General features: G+C 42.9%; 1 long non-coding RNA gene across 3 annotated transcripts; it reads right to left on the reverse strand.

Moving 5' to 3' along the window:
* Positions 1-864: 864 nt before the first annotated feature.
* On the reverse strand, positions 865-18,815 carry LOC133041112 (uncharacterized). 3 transcript variants are annotated; one of them, XR_009689144.1, is made up of 6 exons: positions 18,387-18,815; positions 17,502-17,597; positions 16,650-17,263; positions 16,343-16,500; positions 4,612-5,345; positions 865-4,519 (listed from the first exon to the last, which is right to left on the reverse strand). It is a non-coding gene; the product is annotated as an uncharacterized LOC133041112 (long non-coding RNA). The 3 variants fall into 3 exon arrangements; XR_009689143.1 differs by having other exon boundaries at positions 4,612-4,836; positions 5,158-5,345; positions 16,343-17,263; XR_009689142.1 differs by having other exon boundaries at positions 16,343-17,263.
* Between the last annotated feature and the right edge of the window lie 1,373 nt (positions 18,816-20,188).

A 20,188-nucleotide genomic window follows, 5' to 3' on the forward strand; every position in this document is an offset into this window, starting at 1 on the left:
TCTCTCACAGAAACAGGGGACAAGGGGATCCTCTTAGAAAGTGAAACTGAGGCAGCCCCAGACCACCACTTCACTGCAAGATAGGGAGCCTTTGCCACTTTTGCCCAAAAAGACTGTGATATGTGTGAGGCCTGGTAGCCACTGGATGTCCTTTGCAATTTGGAATTTTTCTGTTTTCTCTGTCCTAATATACATAGGGTGTGACTTAACTTCTTATTTACCCACAGATCACTGAACAAAGAAGAATCACTTGACAAGATTTGCACACTGACATGAAATATTGAACTTGGATCTAGCTTAGTAATGAAGAAGTTTCACATGATGTCCCTTTAGAGAAGTAACGTGCCCTGTGTGTGTGGAAGCCGTGGGTTGCTGTCAGGCAGCCGAAGGCTGGACCAGGCAACATTGCCGAGTCCTTCTGTCTGGTTCTTCACATTTCCTCTGAGAGCCACTTCCCTATATCCTCAGCTGTAGGGCTGGGTTGGGATTGATGCCCACCTTCTCATTCCATCTCAGCCACAGTCATTGGTTCAGGAATGGGCATGGAAATCCATACCAGAATGAGCCTCCAATTTTTGCTAGGACTGCTAGAACTCCATCTCTCTTCCTCACTAGCCTAACTCATGGGGATGTCACTATTTTTGCTGCCAAAAGGGGACCCAGTATGAGAAGCTAGAAGCAGAGCTAAGAGATGGATCCTGGTTATAACATTTTGCTTTCATTTTGGAGTCATTCTGGAGGGCTTCCCCCTCATTTGCAACAACAAAATTTCGTAAGTGACATAGAGAATGTGAGGAAACTCAAACAAGCACCTCCTTTTAGTGGTCTGGTCTTTTCCAAGGAGCTTCCTTTCCCCTGTGTGTCATGACCTTTAAGATCTCTGCAAAACCACAGAACTGTAGGATCTTAGAACCCAAAGGACCGTAGAAATCAACTAGTCCAGGACCTCCAAAGATGCTTCAGGGGTTTAAAAAAATAAGCACGGTGATTTTTATGTGATTCATGAAAAATTTTTTTTATTTTAAAAAATATAATTATGAATCCTAGTAAAATATAACTAGCATTTTCACATTAAACTTGTGATTTAACAGGTTTCATATAATCCTTTTACTGAAGGGAAAATTGAAGCTTTGAGAGATTACTGGATGTTTTAGGGATTGCCCAGATGGTGAATGAAGGGTGAGATATATTAAATGGGGAATCTTATAGCTGGAAGGGTGCCTAGAGGTTATGAAATTACCCTTGCCCACCTCCAATTTCAGAATTTCCTCCAAAGCATCTCTCACAAGTGGTCATCCAGCCTCTTTTTGCATATCCCGAGGATGGAAAGCTTATCACCATTTGAGGCAGCACATTCTGTTTTGGAAGTTTTGATAGAGAAATTCTCCCATATACTGAACCAAAGTCGGCCCCTTGAAATTTCTTTCCATTTGGTTCCAGTTTTTCCCTCTGAAGTTGCTTCCTGGCTTCAAATGTTTCAAGACACTTAATCCTGCCCTCTTCCACTTTTCCCTCAATACGCACATCAGATCTCTTCATGAAATGTGGTTTTCTCACATTTTTTTTTTTTAATTTAACACCCAAATGTCTTTGTTACTATTAAAGCTGGGTGGCTAGAACATGACTTAATATATATACAGTGTAGACTAAACTAGAGCTGTCCCCTGCTTTGTCCCAGACTCTATGTTTCTATTCAGGCAGCCTAAGGTCACCTTATCCATGGCTGACCATGAAGTAACAATGTCCATCTTTGTTCGCCATCATTCTGCAGTCAGTTAGCTGACTAACTGAACCTCAGTTCATGACTTGTCATTTATTCTCACTCAGTTTCATTCTATCATTTCAGCCTGTTGAGATTTTTTTCCTTTTGGCCTTTATTTCTATCAGTCAATAAATCTAGGAATAACAGAGTATGAGGGTGTCCCCTGAAACTTAAAAGTAATTCAGAGTACCCCAAAATATAGTAAATGTAGAAAATAATAAACATACAGAAACTAGTATCCAAGAGATTGATGTAGACTGAAAATATTAATGGAGTTAGCATATATCAGTGAGAGATTAGGAGATACTTAGGGAGTTACTCAACTTTTTTAACATGATGTCCTAACCTTGCCTATCTAATGTTTCTGCTGGTCAACACCAGAGGCAGACCATTGAGTTATATTAGTTAAAGGTTTAGCTCAGCATGGGATTTCTTACCAGTTTTTCCCTGTTGCAGAAATAAATCTATCTTTGGCCCCTGGAGCCAGTCCAGGACACTGATTGAAGGAACCCACTAGTGAATTAAATAGAACTGAGTTCAAATACTAACTCTGATTTTCTAGTCCTATATCTTCTCACAAACTGCACAGCTTCTCTGAGCCTCAGTAAACCCAGGAAACAACATGGTGCCTTCTCAGGCCAAGAATTACATAGGGTAATATATATAAAGCATCTGGCACATGGTAAACACTTAATATCAGTGGCAGTGATTGTTTCTAATTCTCTTAATACACACACAAAATAATTAGAGGAGTTGAAAAATAAATGTTGGCCCATGGAGACTGGAGCTGTCCATCATGACCTTGTGTACCTGGGTGAATCAACTTCTGTTTTGAAGTACTGTCATCAGGACTCTGACAATTTGGTGAAGAAAACTCCTAACCACCCAAAGGCTTTGCGTGTTGGGAGGAGCCGTATGAGAGGTTCAGAAGCAGCTTTGATGAAGGAGCCAGCAGAAAGCAGCTGGAAATGTTTCCTCCACCACCGGGCAAATGCAGCACTGTCTGGAAGGACACAGAGATACCCAGCCACTAGAAGGCCACTCACTCCAAGTGTCACCTGCAGAGTCTTAGGGGTGAAGTCTGAGGGCTTAGGAGTGAAGAGCAAGAAGAGGAGCAGAAGGTAGGCTGTTTCTCTCCCAGTATATTTTTTCCAACCTTGGATTTGCTAGTCCACCTGAATGCAATTCTGAATGTAAGGCAGTTGTGGGTACACGTGTCTGGGCAGGCACAAGCTTCTAAGGATCATGCTTTCAAACACTGACTGGGCTTGCCAAAGTTGGGCGAGCGTGGCCTCATCTGCTCTGAGGATTATTGTCAGGCAGGAGGGGTTTACATTTTTAAACCCCAGATTTTTAACACATAAGAAAACACCTGGCTTCCTACCCTGTGAAATGAATGGCTTCAGTTGGCTTCCTTTTTTTTTTTTTTAAGGGTGATTAGATTTAGTGCCTTTTTTCTCTTCATCAACAAATGAGCAATGGATGTCTGGATAGATATCCATCTATGGGCCCCACTGTTAGGACTCCAAAGGCTCCCAGACTTGCCACCTTCTCGGGACCCCATGACTTATAGCACCTTTCTTCCTCGCTCCATCCCTTTAGCATTCGGTGCTGCCCCACTGAGACAGATGTACCAGCAGACCTTTTACTTGGAAGTTCCTAGGCTATTTAATTAGTCATTCATCCTACATATTCAAAGGGCATGTGTATGTGTGTCTGCGTTTTGCCCTTAGCCACACTGAGTGTTGTGCTTTGCGTGGGGGTTTTCTGTTTTGTTTTTTCCCATTTACACAAGGTCACACTCAGAGTTCTTCCTCCCTGAGAAGAGGTTGCACATTCATCACTTAATCTGCCTCCCATTTCCTTCAGTTGGGATCATTCAGCCCTTCCTGAGGTGTTACCATTTTTCCATTTCTTCTTTGCTCCCTCCTTTCTTTTAATAACTCTGGGAGACAGGGAGGTACCTTGTAAAGTTAATTTCCTCAGAAGCTTTCAAAGTAAAGGCATCTCTCAGCCCAGACACCACCACCCCTCTCCACCCCTCAGCAAGAACACACACCCTTCTGCGGGGCCTTAGTCACCCTGGGCTGTGCCCGCCGCCCAGGCCCCTCCATGGCCAGCTCTGTCTCAGGGGCACAGTGAACCGCTCTGTCTACTGACTCTTTGGCCTGGGTGTGGGGAGCCCAGTTGGGAAGAGCCTCCCCCTTTATTTTCCCTGCACCTTCCTCCCGTTTTTCACTTCCCAGCTGTGCTCCCCCTTCCCCTTCACTGCTTTCAGCTTCTCTCTGGTACTTTCAGATCTTGGGGGCTGGCTCTCTGCCTGTCCCGGGGATGGCATTTCCTCTTCAAAGGCCTGTGGCCACAGCCACCCAGCTCTAAGGAGCACACGAGGCTTTGGAATCGCTGTGGCTTTTGCTGCCTGCCTACTTGGAAGGCAGGGGCAGTTTTTTAAAACACCCCTTTGGTTTCTTGGGGTGAAGCTTTTCTCAATCCTGTTTTATTTATGTGAACACGATCTGTGGCTTTTGAATGTTTGCTTTTAAATGTTTGTGTTAATAATGGACTAAGCTGAAAGCGCTTCCTCTTACCGGAGAGAGGGCCCCGCACAGCTGGGGGCCAGGCTGCTCAGCTCGGGCGAAAACTGTCCCAAGAGGAACAAGTCGTCAGCCAAGGCAGTCTGGAGACTCTGAGAGAAATTCATTGAGACCTGCATGGGCAGCAGCGGTCAGAGCTGGGATCCTAGACTGGGCCACAGAGCTCAAGAAAAAATCCTTTGATTAATAGGGAAGACTGGACTGAAGGCAACTAGATTTTTGCAAATACATTTTTTAAATTGTGCATATATTTACCAAAACTGTGGTTTTCAAAAGCTTGGGTGTCTGATCTTTCCAGCCATATCCCCAGCCTTCTGAGTTACTCCTGGCAGTATTAAGAAATCCAGCGCTTAGCTGATTCCTAAACCATCTGTCTGTAGGTGAGCTGTCATCTGAAAGTGTAGCAGAGTTTCAGCCTATTGACATGCTTCCTGTGTGTGTTTCCCTTCCTTTCTTCTCTCTCCCTGATACCTAAGGGCACTGCAGATGGAAACAGAAATAAAGACCCAAAGGATCCACTGAATATACGATATTTCCATATTTAATGATTGGACATCCTAGTGCTGGTGTGAGGAAAGGAGGCAGGAGAGGGGCAAGTGGCACCAGAGAGGATAGTGTGGGGGGAGGAAGGTCCTCAGATTTGCCATGAAAACCGAGGAATAGAGTAGAAAGGGCTCAGGGCTGAGATATCACCAAGGGGTAGACCCACCATCCCACCAACAACAACCCATAGCCTGTGCATCCCTGTGTCCAGTGGCCCCAGAAACCTGTAAGCCCTTGAACCAAAGGTGGGAGACTTACCTGGACAGTCTGTGTGAGGATGTGGGCATGATGAGCAGCATGTCTCCCTCCAAACAAGATGGAACTGAACAGATTTAGTGGAGAATCCTTCTATGATCTGGGCCAAATGATGGGTCCACCAGCAGTGTTGCTTGAGTTAGTAACCTCCTTACATACAGGGGCCAGCTGGTGCTGGAGACTGAAAAAAACTGCAGCAGAAAAGAACTGATATGGGGCTCCACGGGAAATAGACAGTTCTTAAGGCAAACTATTCCAGGGTTCCTTTATTTAAGATATGAGTTCAATGTTGGGGGACCCATCTATTCAATCTACACCCTCTCCTTGGACATCATCTTCTAACTCCTTGGTTTAGTGACCACTGAATCTCTCTTCTGACCTTCAGACCTGACCTAACTGCTTACTTGACATGACAATCACACATGCACTCAGTGTAACACATGGCTAGTTCATTCTTTTCTCCACTTCCCCCTAACCAGCTCCCCTGGGTCATCACTATTCATTCAGTTGCTCACACCAGAAATATCAGAACTATCTTTTTCTCTTTCCTTTTCCCTAATACTCCAACCAGCTACATGATCCTATTCATTCAGCTTTCTAGATATCTCTTCATTCTGTCCACATCTCATTCTCTCTTTGGCCACCAAACTAGTCCAAGTTAACATCTTTTCTCATCCAGCTATTACATTGGTCCTCGGACTGGTCTCTTGGCTTCTGTTCTTATTGCCTCATAGTCCATTCTCTATGGACTTAAAGTACAAATTAAAATAATGTATCTAAAATACAATCTGATTGTATTTCTTGCCTGTCCAAAACCTTTAAGTATTTTATATTGCTTTTCAGATAAAATCCAAAGTCCAAATACCAGCCTTGCTTCCTCCTTCCAGCATCATCTGTTACTAGGACAGAGAACTTGTCTTTCCATTTCATTGCTATTTCTTCAGCACTTAGAACAATGTATAGCACAACATTGCTTTCTATAAGTAGTAGTTGGATCAATGAATGAATAAATAAATGAATACACAGAATTTCTATGTATTCAAGGATAACCAAGTAAAATGCAGCGTGAGAGAAAGCCAATATTATAACCTCTCAGGAAAAATTTTCTTATTCTAAGACTTCAGTGTATTTTTTGCTTTTGGCTGCACTAGGTCATCATTTGGTGCACAGGTTTTCTCTAGTTGCGATGCTTGGACTTCTCTGTTGAGGAGCACAGGCTCTGGAGCACTTCAGTAGTTACTGCACCCGGGCTCTCTAGTTGTATTGAGCAGGCTTAGTAGCTCCAAGGCATGTGGGATCTTGGTTCCCCCTCCAGGGATTGAACCCTCATTCCCTGCATTGGAAGGCAGATTCTTAACCACTGGACCACAAGGGAAGTCTTGACTTCAGTGTTTTGATCCCAGGGCTGGAATAGTAGAAAGTACTTGAGAAAGCATAGCACAAAATGCAATTTGAATAAGATGGTCTCTGTTATTCTGCCCCATGGGGTCCCCATTCTGGATATAAGCCCCTTGCTATGCTATCTGAAAGATTATCTATGAAGACTGTGGGAACTTAAAGGTTTACAAGGGGAAGAGAAGAAATGGCAGTTGGAAAGATTAGCGTAGGGGATGGTTTTGTTTGTTCTGTTTTGGTTTTGGCTGACTAGCATCCACTTCACTCCCTAACAATACCCCAGTTTTCTTTTCTGAAGAAGGATCTCTTCCTGTTGGATTCAGTCTACTGTGATTGTAATTAAGAGCCTGCCTTCCCTTGAGGCCCAAGTTAAGCCAATAGATGCTTTCTCCCTAGAAGTAGACTCTTGAGCACAGAGATCAAGAAATTTAAAACATTTGCTGTGTGGAGGAGACCTTCCAGCCATACCATGCCTGCTATGAGACCACCAAGGTGGTTCCTGGGGGCCAGTCATCCCGTTAATTAGCCCAATTGTGGGCTCTCAACCATTACAGAATAAACTTATTATCCATAATTTGGTCAGAGTTGTTTCTGTTGTTTGTAACTGCTAGCATGATAATGTTGGCACAAGGGAAAATTATCAAAATATAGTTCTGACATCTTCTAATGTTCTGGGCCAAAGCCATTATGTAAAGCCAAGAATAAACATCACATGCAATTTGACCTTGGGAGTACAATTATGACTGACTTTCCTAACACAGAAATGTGTAACATTCAAATGTGGATCTTCTTAAGCTGTGCTTAGTAGCTCAGTCATGTCCGACTCTTTGTGACCCTATGGACTGTAGCCTGCCAGGCTCCTCTGTCCATGGAGATTCTCCAGGCAAGAATACTGGAGTAGGTTGCCATTCCCTTCTCCAGGAGATCTTCCAACCCAGGGATTGAACTCAGGTCTCCTGCATTGCAGGTTGATTCTTTACCATCTGAGCCACCAGGGAAGCCCTCTTAGAGATCAGTAGCTTAAAATATCACACTTTGGGTTTGTCATCTGTCTCTAAAAGAAATACATTAAAACTACTCCTTCAACTTTGTCTTTCATTGTACCCATAGTAAAAGAGTAAAAGTGATCAAGTTTACTACTGGTCTGGTAAATACAAATTAAAATAAGTACCATGCTCTTGCCAATCATTTCTGCCAAAATTTAAAAAAAAAAAACGAAAAAGGAAAAAAAGCAGGCAATATCCATTGTTGACGAGAATGTGAACAAAGGGCATTCTTTCATAGTTAGTAGAAGTACAAAGTGGTCAGTCTTTCTGGAAGGCAGTTAGGCAGTGCCTATCAAAATTCAATACAGGCATACCCTTTGACCCAGCAGTTCTACTCTTAGAAATAAAAACAGTAATACAGGTATAAGAATGCTTAATGCAGCATTAATCTGTCCTATCAAAATATTAGAAACAACCTAAATGTTCCTTAATAAGTTGAATACATTTTGGTATAGTTTCATGATTCATTCAGTAGCCATTATAAAGAATGTGGTTGCTATGTATGTAACAGTAGTTCACGATATTTTACTGACTGCAAAAAGCAAGTTACAGAATAATGTGAAGAGAAAAATTCTTTAAAGAAAAAAAAGCTATACACAGACTTTATGAGCACATGTATGTGTATGTAAAGATGTCTGAACGCGTACAGAAAAGATCCAGATGTGTTCGCACTACAGTTAGTGGTGGCTACATTTGAAAAATGGGTAGGAGCATTGGAATGGGAGAAGAGAGGAAAAGAAAGGAAGTTTGATTTTACATTTTATATAGTTTGGTATATCTGAATTTTTATTGCCCTTCTCTTACTCTTGGGATTTAAAAAATTACTTTTTAATTTTCTAAAAACAAACAAAAAAAAGGAGTAAAACTGCTAACATGTAAATAAAATAATCAGACAGCAGGCAAAGTAACCTTTCCAGAGGTCAAGGGTGGGTTCTGACCCACTGGTCTGGACAACAGTCTGGTCTGTCCCAGGAGGTGGAAGCTGAGGGACTAAGCGTACCCAGGACACAACCAAGTTTCTGTAAGAAAACCACCGAGGCAGGCCAGAGGAGCTCCTCCTGGAAGCCTTTCCCAGGCTGGGTGGAAATCAACCCCTAAAAGAGCTGGAATTGCACAGCTGATTGTTTTCATTGGCTCTGCCCATCTTACCTTGAATACCTCCTCTTTTGTTCATGAACATTTAGTATGCCATCATGTTATAGCTGCAACAAGATTCCTGTCTATCTAATGAACTTAATGATACTGACGTAGGTGTCTAACAGACAGCAATTAGAACCTGTTCTGTTCATTGAGCTATCCTAACACCACCAGGTACCTGTTTTTCATGCTGCCTTGTTTGGGCAGAAAGTTTATTTATTTTTTTCTTGTATTCTACTTCATTCCAAAACACATGGTATGTGAACCACACTGTTTAAAAAAAAAAAAAAAAAACATAAAATGGGGAATGAAAGAAAAATAAGGATTAAAAACAAAGTTAATCCAATAATAAGGTGGACTTAAAGCTACATTTACCTAAACCTTTCTGTACTTATAAGTTAAGGGTGGGCCTTGGTTTGACTCTGAGTTTCCTAGTTGGCAGAGCGACATGGTAAGGTATAGGATCAAAGTAACAGTTTGGTTTTCCTAAGAAATGAAAGGAAAAAGATGTCTCAGCAAGCTTGAATGTATGCATAGCTGAGAAGAAAAGAATCCTGCCACAGTCTCATGGATTTTAGAGCTGAATCCTGAGTGATGGCAGTCAACTTACAGTTGTTTTCCAAGGCGACAGTAGTTTCCTTCCTTTATATGAAATAACTTAACTTGAGTCACTTGGTCCCCTTGCACTGTGGTCCCTCCTCTCCAGAGAGGAGTCCTTGTCCTTTCTCTCAAAGCCATAAGCTTGGGGAAGAAAGCTATTTTGTTCAAGTTATTCTTGATTACTTTGGAACTTCCTAAAGCTCCTGTCATGTGGTTCCAAGTTTAACCATAGTCACTTCAGACATGAGTTTGTTTCCACAGTGATGTATGTCAGCAACCACAGAGTGAGCTTCTTGTATTTTTATATCAATATGATACCCTTTGTTTATTTGTTCCTCAGAGGTTTCACTTTCGCTTATGTAATGGGCTAAGGCATTCTTCGGTCATTAACTCATGCTGGGATCTCCTTTGCCTTTGTATCTCTGATGCGTCATATTCCTGACACTTGACTCCCTTGGATCTCTGAGAGACAATGCTCTGAGTTAGTGGGAGGGAGGGGGTGGGCACCAGATGACATGATGACTTCTCCACCCTTCCCCACACAAGAACCGCCTGAGTTTGTCACTGAGTCGTGAACTCAGACTTTGACATCCCTCAAAAAGCACATTGCCTTAAAACTACAGCAGCTACCAAAATCATCAGGGTTACATGGGCCTGGAAGCCTGTAAGCTCCCATGCTGAGTTAAGCAATGGGCCCAAAAGAGTCTCCTAAACTCCAGAGCTCCATTGACCCTGCTTCCACAGAGTCTGTAGCTTAAAGTGGTCAGTCCCCCATGCATACCCCCATCCATACCTACACTATAGGAGGATCTTGAAGGAAACATAAGCTGCAAAATAGGAACACTCCTTGGCTTGGGGCTCATTTTCCTGAGCTCCTCCATATTTTCATATACAGCTATCTGCTCAGACGTCTGACAGGAATCTCAAGCTTAACATGCACAAAAAAGAACTCCTGTTTCATGTCCCCACCCCACTCCCACTCACATACTACTCTTCTCCATCTGGAAAATGGCACAGCTGTTCACCCAGCCACTCAATCCAAAAACTTAAGAATCATGCTTCATCCCGCCTCCCCTTTCCGTCACCTTTTATATCTACTCCAAATACCCTGTTTCTACTTCGAAAATATATCTGAGTCCCTCCACTTTTCTCCATACTCATGGCCATGATCCTAGTCCAAGTTGCTGTCATCTCTTGCCTGAATGACTGAAATCACTAACTAGGATCCCTGATCTATTCTTGCTACCACTACAATCTATTACCACACAGTATGCAGGGTGACAGAATACATTGTTCCTGTGCTTAAATCCCTCCAGTGACTTCGCGCTGCTCTCAAGGGGGAAAAATGCTGTTGCTCCTGCCCGTCTCTCCGATCACATCTCATACCACTTTTTGTGTCAGCTCTAGACACATTGACTTCTTTCTCTTCCTTAAAAATGCCAAGTTATTTCTCACTCAGGGCCTTTGCACTCGCTGTAATTCACTTGTAATGTCTTCACTTGACTTCTTATCATTGAACTCTCACTTCGTCAATGAAGTTATTCCCAGTCTCTCTCTTAAGTGACCGTTTCACTTTCTTCATAGCATTTCTTACAGTGTTAAAGTATCTTGAATATTAATTTGTTAACTTGTTTATTATTTGTTTTCTTCAAGCAGAACATAAGTTTAGTGAAGACAAGGATTTTGTCTGGTTTGTTCATAACTGTATCTTTAGTGAATATTTTTAAAATAAATAGGTGTATGAAGTAATGGACAAGCAAATTCCACAGCACGTGTGTCAATTCAGTGCAACATTTACTGGACATCTATGTGTCAGGCCCTTGCCAAAGTGCTTTAGATTAAAAAATTAAACAAGTCCTATTTCCTGCCCTTAACTCTGGAAGTCCTTCATTGGAAGAACTGATGTTGAAGCTGAAACTCCAATACTTTGGTGACCTGATGCAAAGAACTGACTCATTTGAAAAGACCCTGATGCTGAGAAAGATTGAAGGCAGGAGGAGAAGGGGACAACAGAGGATGAGATGGTTGGATGGAATCACTGACTCAATGGACATGAGTTTGAGTAAACTCCAGGAGTTGGTGATGGACAGGGAGGCCTGGCATGCTGCGGTCCATGGAGTTGCAAAGAGTTGGACACGACTGAGTGACTGAACTGAACTGAACTGTACCCTGGAAACTTTAGCCATTTTATCTAAATGCTGCCTTTCTCATATTCTTTTTCTTCCTGACTCCTTTAACATCTTATGTTTCACATTTCTTTGTCTCTCTAACTCTCCCTTTTTTTCCTGTATCCTGAGCAATTTCTTCAGATCTGTCTTCCAGTTCCCTAACTCTCCTTTTATCTGTATCTATTCTACTTTTATATATTCACCATATTTCTAACTTTAATAATTATGTATTTTTTGTTTCCAGAAGTAGTATTTGGTTCTTTCTCAATTCTTCCTGATCTTTTAGATTTTATTTATTCTTTTTCATGTTTTTGTTTCCCCCTTTTATTTATTTAAACATTTTAAGAAATTTATATTTCATATATGACAACTGTTATAATGTCTAGTTCTATGGTTTCCACTAGTTTTCACTCATGGTAACTTGTTTCCTAGTGGGATTTGTAATTTTAGATTGTAATCTCATGTTCAGTGGGGCTTTATCTGTTAGACTCCAGTGAGACCTTGGTGACTATCTCTCCAGTGAAGAGGCCAGGTGCTCTGGGAAGTTACCAATCTGAGACCAACTTAAACTAATTTTCAGCTATAGTTCCCAGACCATGTAGATAATACAAATTTAAACTCTAAATCTGTGATGGGGAAGTCTGTGATTTTAACATTTTATGAGCCCAGGCCAAGACAGACATTTCTTTTGTTTTTCTTCATGCAGATAGGGTTTTTTTTTCCCCCCTTAGTCTACCCTCGTGAGTCTCACTTTTATGCAGACATCTCACTCCAGCTTACCATCTTTTGAGGACACTATGCCTTGTCTTCTGTCCTCCATAAAACCCTGAAACCAAACCCCAAAGTCATGAGATAGTCAGATTTCCCAAAGCAACAGAGTTTCAGTAGCAGTTTACCTCTCTGAATTCCAGTCCCTCTTTGTGTGGGTGTGTGTGTCCATAAGGATTTCCCTAATTTACACAAGAGTTTGGCCATGCATTCAAAGTATATTTGTTGTATTTTACTTAGAACATCTGGGTGTTTTGTCTGCCTTATAGCAAGAAACACAATACTACCTTCCTTCAATGAGCATAGGAGAGAGATCTAGGAGACAGAAACATCCATTCATTCAACCATTGACATTTATTGAATGTGTTTTCTGTGCCAGACACTAATAACCACGTACACATAAGAATGTGCTAAGGCATGCCCACAGTGATGTGAGGATACAGAAGCAAAAGAGATCAATTCTGATGGGGGATCTGGGAAGGCTTTGCAGATAAAAAGGGATTGGAGCTGGATAATAACAACAATTCCTAATTTTTATCTAGTGCTTATTCTGTACTAGACACTGTGGCAAGTACTTCCCATGTATCTTATCCTTACAACAAAGCATAAAATTGGCACCATTCTTGTCATCCCAATTTTATAACCGAAGTACAGAGAATCTGAGTGATTTGCTCAGTCATACCAAAAGTAGTTAACATTGCCTGGATATGAATTCAAGAAGTTTGAGTCCTTTTACAAGGCTTTTAGCTATTACACTACATTGTGCCTGAACAGACAGGGATTGGGGGAGGGCATTCCATTCATACATTAAGAAAAATCACTCCAATCTCCTAGATTGTTGTGACAATTATCTGAGATACTGTAAGGACAAGCAGGTAGCACTCTGCATACCACACAATAAATACTCAATAAATGCCTACTCTCTTCCCTCTTTAACCCTATACCATCAACTTGTCCCTAAATTCCTTTAGGGATGGGGCCATCCTGTATATGAAGACATGTCCTGCCCCCAGAGAACCTAGTATTAATGATTGATCCCTTGATGGATTCATGTATTGAATCAATATTTTAGATAGTAGCTTTGGTACTTAGGTTTGTATTGGGTTTAGTTCTCAAAGCACTTTTATGTCTGTCAGCTCAACTTATCGGCACATCAATTCTTAGAGATAGGACAGACATCTAGCTTTAGTGACAAACGTGAATCCTACTGAGATGGGAATAGCTCAGTTTTGAGAAAAGGGTAAGTTCTAAGTATGTGCAACTGGATGAGAATGAATTAGAGGAGAAGATTGTGAGTGTGGTGTCTTAGAAGGAGATGATGGCAGGAGGCCAGGTTTTTATTCCCAAATGATATCTTTAGTTTCAACTCTGTCATCAGCCATCTGTGAGAACTTAGATAAGGTGTCCCATCTCTCAGGGTTGGCTGCCTCCTCCTTCAGCCATCACTCAGCACCTGAATACGGATTTCCCTATCACACTCATGGTTGGTGTCCCTCATGAGACTGCAGGCTCCATGAGAGCAAAGACTCCTGACTCACTTGTAACTCCAGCATCTAACACATGTCTGACACACAGAAGGGGATCAAATAGCTAGTAAATGAATGATGAACAAGTGATCTGGATAAAAAGGAAAAAAGAAAAGAGGAGCAACAAGGCCACTGTCAGATTCAGACCTAAGGTACCAAAGAGGAAGCAAGCAGAAAACAATGAGAAAGCTGAGCCAGAGAGACCATCCTGCCCATTTAATAAGCTGGACACAGTCATGTCTGATTATGAAGCACGTTAAGAGTCAAGGGGCTCAACATTCGAATCATAGGAGTCCCAGAAGAAGAAGACAAAAAGAAAGGCCATGAGAAGATACTCGAGGAGATAATAGCTGAAAACTTCCCTAAAATGGGGAAGGAAATAGCCACCCAAGTCCAAGAAACCCAGAGAGTCCCAAACAGGATAAACCCAAGGCGAAACACCCCAAGACACATATTAATCAAATTAACAAAGATCAAACACAAAGAACAAATATTAAAAGCAGCAAGGGAGAAACAACAAATAAAACACAAAGGCATTCCCATAAGGATAACAGCTGATCTATCAATAGAAACCCTTCAGGCCAGAAGGGAATGGCAGGACATAAAGTAATGAAAGAGAATAACCTACAACCTAGATTACTGCACCCAGCAAGGATCTCATTCAGATATGAAGGAGAATTCAAAAGCTTTACAGACAAGCAAAAGCTGAGAGAATTCAGCACCACCAAATCAGCTCTTCAACAAATGCTAAAGGATCTTCTCTAGACAGGAAACACAGAAAGGTTGTATAAACATGAACCCAAAACAACAAAGTAAATGGCAACGGGACCATACCTATCAGTAATTACCTTAAATGTAAATGGGTTGAATGCCCCAACCAAAAGACAAAGACTGGCTGAATGGATACAAAAACAAGACCCCTATATATGCTGTCTACAAGAGACCCACCTCAAAACAAGGGAAACATACAGACTAAAAGTGAAGGGCTGGAAAAAAATATTTCGTGCAAATGGAGACCGAAAGAAAGCAGGAGTCGCAATACTCATATCAGATAAAGTAGACTTTCAAATAAAGGCTGTGAAAAGAGACAAAGAAGGACACTACATAATGATCAAAGGATCAATCCAAGAAGAAGATGTAACAATTATAAATATATATGCACCCAACATAGGAGCACCACAATATGTAAGGCAAACGCTAACGAGTATGAAAGAGGAAATTAATAGTAACACAATAATAGTGGGAGACTTTAATACCCCACTCACAACCATGGATAGATCAACTAAACAGAAAATTAACAAGGAAACACAAACTTTAAATGACACAATGGACCAGCTAGACCTAATTGATATTTATAGGACATTTCACCCCAAAACAATCAACTTCACCTTTTTCTCAAGTGTACATGGAATCCTCTCCAGAATGGATCACATCCTGGGCCATAAATCTAGTCTTGGTAAATTCAAAAAAATTGAAATCATTCCAGTCATGTTTTCTGACCAGAGTGCAGTAAGATTAGATCTCAATTACAGGAAAAAAATTGTTAAAAACTCAAATATATGGAGGCTAAATAACACGCTTCTGAATAACCAACAAATCATAGAAGAAATCAAAAAAGAAATCAAAATATGCATAGAAATGAATGAAAATGAAAACACAACAACCCAAAACCTATGGGACACTGTAAAAGCAGTGCTAAGGGGAAGATTCATAGCATTACAGGCTTACCTCAAGAAACAAGAAAAAAGTCAAATAAATAACCTAACTCTACACCTAAAGCAACTAGAGAAGGAAGAAATGAAGAACCCCAGGGTTAGTAGAAGGAAAGAAATCCCTTGCATTCCTATACACTAACAATGAGAAAACAGAAAGAGAAATTAAGGAAACAATACCATTCACCATTGCAACAAAAAGAAAAAAATACTTAGGAGTATATCTACCTAAAGAAACAAAAGACCTATACATAGAAAACTATAAAACACTGATGAAAGAAATCAAAGAGGACACAAACAGATGGAGAAATATACCGTGTTCATGGATTGGAAGAATCAATATTGTCAAAATGGCTATACTACCCAAAGCAATCTATAGATTCAATGCACTCCCTATCAAGCTACCAATGGTATTTTTCACAGAACTAGAACAAATAATTTCACAATTCGTATGGGAATTCAAAAAACCTCAAATAGCCAAAGTAATCTTGAGAAAGAAGAATGGAACTGGAGGAATCAACCTGCCTGACTTCAGACTCTACTACAAAGCCAGTCATCAAGACAGTATGGTACTGGCACAAAGACAGAAATATAGATCAATGGAACAGAATAGAAAGCCCAGAGATAAATCCATGAACCTATGGACACCTTATCTTCGACAAAGGAGGCAAGGATATACAATGGAAAAAAGACAACCTCTTTAACAAGTGATGCTGAGAAAACTGGTCAACAACTTGTAAAAGAATGAAACTAGAACACCTTCTAACACCACACACAAAAGCCCAGCACAGGGATGGAACCAAAGTCCGAGATCGAAGTCCAGCCTCTGTACTGACCTGAACATCTACATGAATTTCCGTGTGCACTTCTGGAGGCGGCTGGTCCTTCTTCCTCGTCCTGTTAATTTCCTTTTCTTCTCCCTTGCCCAGGTCTTCAGCAGACCTGCCACAAACCAAGAAGCCACCAGCTGCCAGGAAACAGTCCTTTCTCTTGTCTGGAGCATAGCAATACAAGATTAGATTTGGCACAAAGAACAGGATGACTAGATCAGCAAATTAACCCAAAACTTACAAAGACAAGATGTGCTTAACCACCATTACAAAGGGATGTCATGGTTTCTTTCCACTTGGTTAGATGGCTTACATTAAAACCCAACAGATGTTGGGTGCAGGTAGTGTCTTTGGGGCCAACAGGACGGGGATCTAATTACACAACCCAGGAGGGAATCAGCTAGCAGCTGCAGCTCATCTCAGGTCTGAAGTGTCTCCTCACCCAACTGTGAAAATGACCTAATTGTGTACAGACAATAGCAATTGTACAGGAAAAATAATACAGCAATGCAAATATTCAAACCAAATTGGAAAAGCAAAGCAAGAAGGAGCCAGAAAACATTAGATCATTGAAACTGCAACCTGGCCAAGACAGCATCTGGGTGTGCATCCTCTGTCCAGCTTTTGTTCACATACCATCTCTAATGCTTCTTTGCATTTATAGAATCATGACTCGGTATTTGCACAAAACCTTTTGTGTGGCTGCATTCTAAAGAACAAGATTTTCTCACAGTGTCCCTCCAGCAGGGGCAGAGAATTCCCCCAGTGGAATGCTTTAATAGGCTTCCAGGTCAAAATGAGCCTTTCTCAGTCTGAAGAGATGGGCGGAGGAGTGATGCACCTTTGGCCAGCGTATATGTTTTAATTGTGTGGCCAGGGCAGGCGGTGCTCACTTTCCTTCCTCACTGGGTCATTTCCACTTTAGTTCTGAAAACAAAAAACAATTGATTAAATAAAGAACTGAACTTTGGATCCCTCTTTGGATCCGGACAAGAAGTGGGGGGTGTTCCCACTCTTCTCCTCCTCCCCCACCATATCCTAAAGCTGGTTCAAGACCACCCGAGAGTCTGTGTCTCTCCTGGCACAGTCTTATGAGTGTCTTTTTGGAGTGGCCCTCTACCCTCTTCTCGGATGGCATAGGAGACACGACTGAGCACACACTTACCCCCTTCTGGGGCTTCACTAGTGGCTTCCCTAGGTCACTCTCTCCTGCCTGTCAAAGCAGGAAACATTGGTTCCATCCCTGCGCTGGGAAGATCCCCTGGAGAAAGAAATGGCAACCCATTCAGTATTTTTGCCTGGGAAATCCCATGTACAGAGTAGCCTGGTGGGCTATATATGTCTGACTCGCAAAGGAGTCAGACACCACTGCGCCAGTAACCAACCAACCAACACCCTCCTCTATGGGGAAATCACTGCTGGACAGGCTCTGAAGTCTGAAGCTCTGGACAGAACCCGCTCTGTCACTGCAGGACCTGGGGGCAGAACAGACTACCTCTGAAAGCTCTGGATCTCTCATGAGTTAAATGAGAATAAACAGTATTATCTGCCTCCCCTGTTTTGTCAGGCTGAAATGCTATAAAGGGCTTCTCAGAGTGCCTGGCACCTAGCAAGTATTTCAGAAATGGGAGGTTTTCTTGTTATCATCACTCGGATGTTCTTCAACCTACCCACCCCCACCCCCTCCCACCCCCTCAGCAGTCAACTGGATACCTCAGCACAAGCTCAGTGAGGAAGCAGCCAAGGACATTCAGGTTTTAGCACCTGCTCATAATAAGTCTCTCCGGTTCATGAGAAGGAAACAGAGAATAGTATTTACTCAGTGACAGCCACCCCCATCCCCCATCAGCAAGTGCGTGCTGGGCCTTTCCCCATGGAAACGAGAACAAACCACCGCATAAACCCGTTGCCTAGTTTGTTTGGGATTGTCTTCACTTCGGTAGTGTCTCCATTTGTCAAGACATAGAAAGTCTTAAACAGCTGGGGCTCTGGGAGGAGGGAGAAGCAGAGGAGAGAAGCAGGGACCTCAGCCAGACAAACCCGCCTTTACCTGCATCACTCAGCGCAGCCGATGCCTCCGCCCCAGCGCTCCCCAGGAGGCGCACCCAGGACTGCTCCGGGAAGCATCACGACAGCCGGCGCGAAGGGGCGCGAATTACCTTCCTTGGCGCCCTAGGAGTCGGGAGCCAAGCGAAATAGAGTAAAAGAAAAAAAAAGTCCTGTATTCAAATCCCTTCGCTCCACCTTCCCAGCCGAGGCGGCTTGGGCGAGTTCATATGGTCCGTGAGGCTGGAGGATTTCGTTTGTGAACGTGGCTCATGGCAACACCGCTTGGGAGGTTCGTGGGGAGGATGAAATGGGACCGGCCGGCGCCATGCCCGGGGGGTGCAGAGGCAGAGCGGCAACGGAAGGATGTGCCCGCATTCCCGGTCCCTCCCCTAGGGCCACCCGCTTTCCTGCGGGTCGGGTGGCGCCCGGCCTCCCCCGGGGACCTGACCCGGCTCGTCTTGCGAGCCGCTCTCGGGTTCCAACAGGCCGGGGCCGCGGCCCCCGCCGCTCCGCGTGCGTCAAGCGCCGGTGGCCAGGGCTCCCGAGCCGGGAGTGGCGCGCGCGCGCGCAGCGGGCAGGGGCCATTGTCCTGCTGGAGGCCCGCGTCGCCCTGGCGGCTCCTTGGTCACCGAAGTGGAGCTCTGCTTAGTCACAACTGGTACAACCCAGTTTCTGATGTTCTCAGACTCTTGCCTGCAAAGAAAAGAAGAAAATACTTAAAGAGAAGAGCTCTCGTTTATGTTTGTATTTGTTGCCATGGGGTTCAGTTCAACTGTATACAGATGTAGGGTTTTTTGTTGTTTTTGTTTTGTTTTTTTTAATTTAAAAATAAAAACTTTTCAAGCTGTGTACTGCAGTGGACAAAGATTACACCATGTTTGTGTTGTAATGTTGCTATGGAAGTGCATATGGTTTTATTTGGTAAAAATTTGCAGAGAAATCGAAGGAAGTCATATGTATGCTTGACAAACACGAAGTTTCAGAAGACAGGATTCCAAACACATTAGAATTAAGAAGGCTTCTGACAATAACTTGAAATCTGGAACTGGAGTGTATGGCTGCTGCTTTACCAGCAGGGACTCTGACCCAGGAAGCAAAAGTTTTAGAGTCCAAGAGTCAATGATTTGACCAGCTCTGCCGCTTACTTAACTGTGTGAGTTAAGTAGGTGAGTTACTAAGCCTTGGCCGACCTCTTCTTTCCTCATCTCTGTATCAGGGAGCCATTACTCCCACCTTGCGTTGCTGATATTGAGAGGAAATAAGATAACAGGTCTTGAGCTCTGTACACAATAACTGTTCAATAAATAAATAGCAGTCCTCCTGGGTGGCTCAAATAGTAAAGAATCTGCCTGCAATGCAGGAGACTCAGGTTCAATCCCAGGGTCAGGAAGATCCCCTGGAGGAGGGCATGGCAACCCACTCCAGTTTTCTGGCCTGGAGAGTCCCATGGGCAGAGAAGCCTTGTGGGCCACTGTCCATGCAGTCACAAAGAGTCAGACACAACTGAGCGACTGCCATTAGTGCTACTTTTCAAAGCCATCCTTGTGGAGTGGTGAGAGAAATCCCATTAAGCTCAAAGGGTGTGGGCTCATTCGTCAAACTGTCTTTGGGGTTTTGAGGTTTGGAGCATTTCGGGAGCGCCAAGGAGGTTCAGTGCTGGCCAGCCTTGGTTTTGTGGACAGTTGTCATCGGATGGGACCATCACTGAAAAGTATAGACTTCAGCTGCCAAAGATGACCTGCTACAAACAACTAGGGTGCGTAATTGAGGCAAGTTGGTGGCACTTACCAGGAGCGGCCTCCC

The sequence above is a fragment of the Dama dama genome, chromosome 20, assembly GCF_033118175.1.
Source record: "Dama dama isolate Ldn47 chromosome 20, ASM3311817v1, whole genome shotgun sequence".
NCBI lineage: Eukaryota > Metazoa > Chordata > Mammalia > Artiodactyla > Cervidae > Dama > Dama dama.